Below are 3,934 nucleotides of genomic sequence, written 5' to 3'. Positions count from 1 at the left end.
CCCCTCTTGTCTGAGCTGTTTATTACCCTCGTTTCACTCCCATACTAGGGTGCGCTCCAGACTAATACCTCCAGAAAAGACCTCTCAACACATAAATTTGTTTCAACTTTGATTCTATAAGGAACCATTATGCACAGTAACAGTAAATTAATTTAAGGAAGAATAGGAACACGGAAATCAGCCGCAACCCCCTTGCTTTATTATTATTATTATTATTATTATTGCATATCCATACACGCGAGTCCAAAACCTGTGCTTTTGATTTACTTATGCTTAGAGTAAAACGCAGTACGGGAAGCAGCTTTACTTCGTTTATATAAAGTAAGTTTTGCTGCAGTGCAGCGAATGAGTGAACTTTAGGCTTCTTGCTTTCCTTGACTCAAACATAGATTTCAGCTATTAATAGCCATCTTCAGTGCATTGGAGCGAGTTACTGCAGCGGGTTTGCTGGATGGTAATTCACTCAACTGCACTGGAGATGGCTATTTGTAGCCGAAATCTGGATATGCAAAAAAAATAAAAAACCAGAGGGATTCCGACTGATTGCTGTTTTCCTATCCTTCCTTAAACAAATTTGTATCCCATACTAATAAGTTTCTCTTTGTCCAAAACAATTTTCTTGCTATTGCCAGTCTGCATTTTATATCCTGTATACTTCGGATATCGTCAACTATTTTGCTGCCCAGATAGCAAACTCATCCACAAATTTAAGGTCTCACTTCCAAATCTAATTTCCTCAGCAACACGTGGTTTAATTCGACTACATTCCACAGTCTTTGTTTTACTTATGTTGGTGTTCATTGTACAATTTACTTGCAAGACATTATCCATTTTGTTCAGCTGCTCTTACATGTCATTTACAGTTCCTGTCAGAATTAAAATGCCGTCAGCTAACCTCAAAGTATTTTTCTTCTCCTTCCCGAACTTCAATCCCTTTTCCAAACGTCTCACAGACTTAATTTATTCCCTGCTCAGGTGACAGAATGAATACCATCAGGGTTAGATGACAAACATGTGTTACTCCCTTCTCAGCCACCGCCTCTTCTTTATGTCCTTCGACTCTTACAACTGCAATTTAGCTTTTGTACAAATTGTAGAAAAAATTTCAGTCCCTGTATCTTACCCTTACTACCTTCTGAATTTCAAAGAGGGTACTCCATTCAACGCCAACGGCCATGCCGCAGTGGTAGCACCGGTTCCCGTCAGATCACAGAAGTTAAGCGCTGTCGGGCTGGGTCTAGTACCTGGACGGGTGACCATTCGGTGTGCGGAGCGTTGTTGGCACGCGGGGTGCACTCAGACCTTGTGAGGTACATTGAGGAGCTATTCGATAGAGAAGTAGCGGCTCCGGTCTTGTAAACTGACCTATGGCCGAGAAAGCGGTGTGCTGACCACATGCCCCTCCATATATGCATCCGGTAACGCCTGGAGGCTGAGGATGACACGGCGGCCGGTCGTCTCCGCTGGGTCTGCCAGGGCCTGTGGACGGAGTTTACGTCCGTGTTCCATTCAACCCTGTCGACAGCTTTCTCTAAATCTACAAATGCTATAAATGTAGGTTGGCCTTTCTTCAGCTTGTCTTGTAAGGTAAGTCACAGCGTCATTATTGCCTAACGTGTTCCTGCAATTCTCTGGAACGCAAACTGGTCTTGCCTGAGGTGATCTTCAACCAGCTAACCATTTTCCATTCTTCTGTAAATGATTGGTGTCAGTATTTTGCAACCATGACTTATTAAACTGATAGTCTATCGACATTCACGCCTGTCAGAATCTATCTGAATAGGAACAGTTACATTCTTCTTGAAGTCTAAGGGTATTCCGCCTATGACGCATATCTTGCATATCAGGTGGAATAGTCTTGTTATGCCTGACTCTCCCAAGGTTCTCAATAATTCTTAGGGAATATCGTCTGCTCCAGGCATCTTGCTTTGATTTAGGTCTTTCAGTGCCCTGTCAAGTCCTTCACACAGTATTATATCTCACGTCTCCTTTTCAACTATTGCCTCTGCTCTATCTGTTCCATTGTCTTCAAATTTCCTTCCGTTGTCTATACCCTGTATTTATTCCATCCACCTTACATCTTTCCCTCCTTTGCTTGATATATGCGTAACATCTGAGCTCTTAATATACACAGAGATGATTTTCTTTACTCCAAAGTTCTCCTCAATTTTCTTATAGACAGAATCAATCTTTCCTATAATCATGCACGTTTCTAGACCTTCATAGGTATCTTTTAGCCATTCCTGCTTTGTCATTCAGCACTTCCTGTCAATCTCGCATTTTATACGTTTGTGTTCTCTTTAACCTGTTCTATTTACTGCTTACTTAATTTTCTCCTTTCTCTTCCAATATTTGTTACGTTATCCAAGGATTTTTGCTAGGCTTAGTCTTTTTGCCTATTTCAACCTTTGCTGCCTTCACCATTTCATCTCTCAAAGCTGCACCTTCTACCTTTCTACATTTTCTTCAGTTTTAGTCTGCAACTTTTTTTTTCTTTATTGAGTTTCGATTCCCCCCGAAGGGGGCGGGATGGCAGCAGCTTAGTATGCCGCTCTTCAGCCTACAGAATTTGTTTTAAAAAGATGAAGAGAATAAATAATAAAAACAGGCAATAAAATCGGAGACTTAAATGGTAACATGGTGGAAAATCGTGGAACTTAAAACATAGAACAAAGGGATGATGATGCTAATAAAATACATATGAAGCAGACAGGTAAAATAATAGACAGACAATTAAAAAACACGGCGACAGTCTGGTTTCTGTTCGCAAGAGACATAAAATTCACACCCAGCGACAGCATGATTTCTGTTCACAACATTTTGGAAATATGAACAACACTGACCATTCACCTGAACACTGCATTAAAAAGTTGGCTAATATGACATACCACAGCCGTGGGCAGACGGGGGCAACCTGGACAGATGATGGGAAAGAAAAGGGAGGGGGTGAGGGGGGTAAAGGAGCCGATGGAGGACAAGGGCCCATAAGAAAGGGGGGGGGGGCTGTGCAGACGCGACAGTGAGTGGGGGAAGGCAGAGGAGGGGAATACAGAAGGACTTGGGGGGGGGGGGGGGGGTGAAGAGAGACAGGGAGAGGTTAGGGAGGTTAGGCGGGGAGAAAACTGCAACTAATCTTCTCTCTATATATAAACTGAAGTCGCCTAATAGGGTCCGTCTGTATGAGCAGGCTGATCTCAGGAATGTGTGTAATGATTATGATCTGGTTTTCACTAATAGATTCAATGAGCCACGAAGAACATTTTTGTGTATAATTTATAAACATTTAATACAAATTGTCTGACTTACAACAAATTAAAGTTAAGTTGTGAAAACGATGCCACTGCCACCGACCGAACAACAGTCATAGCTCAAGATGGCAGCAGTGTCTTGAGTTAGCAGAAAGTTTGACAAAATTTGCATGTGATTTGATGATCAAGTGGTAGTTCGGCTCTAACGGCCGCGAGAAGCGTACGTGCGATATTTCCGGTTGCGAGGCGTGTGAGCTAGCTTTGTTTACAATGCGGACTTAGTCTGCCCTCGCAGTAGTGTATATTGATTATGGCGAATAAATGTAGGAAGTCTACATTACGATTCAACTTCTTTAAAGAATACACAAGGCTGAAGACTTTGGAAGTGGAACGCTTCCTTTGTGAAGATGTCAAGATTCCAGGAATACGCCTTTCCATTCTTATTCCCACTGGATAAGTTAAGGCAATTAACGACGCTGCGTATGTGAGACGATTCTGCAGACGACCAAACCCGGCCTCCACTTTTGTCACGCAGACGAGAACTTCGGTGCAGTCCGGTGGAACATGCGGGTCTGGGAATCCGGACCATACGGGTATTCGAGTTGCCATTCCCATCCAATGATGTAGCAGCCTTCCGGCCCTTTGGAATGGTGTATGGGCACATGGTGGAACGAAGGGACGATGGG

General features: G+C 42.9%; 1 pseudogene; it reads left to right on the top strand.

Annotated features, from left to right (window-relative positions):
* Window positions 1-1,165: 1,165 nt before the first annotated feature.
* LOC124723307 lies at window positions 1,166-1,284 on the top strand (annotated as a pseudogene).
* Window positions 1,285-3,934: the final 2,650 nt, after the last annotated feature.

The sequence above is a fragment of the Schistocerca piceifrons genome, chromosome X (genome assembly GCF_021461385.2).
Source record: "Schistocerca piceifrons isolate TAMUIC-IGC-003096 chromosome X, iqSchPice1.1, whole genome shotgun sequence".
Lineage (NCBI taxonomy): Eukaryota > Metazoa > Arthropoda > Insecta > Orthoptera > Acrididae > Schistocerca > Schistocerca piceifrons.
The sequence above is the reverse complement of the archived record's forward strand: the minus strand, read 5'-3'. Positions and strand labels throughout refer to the sequence as shown.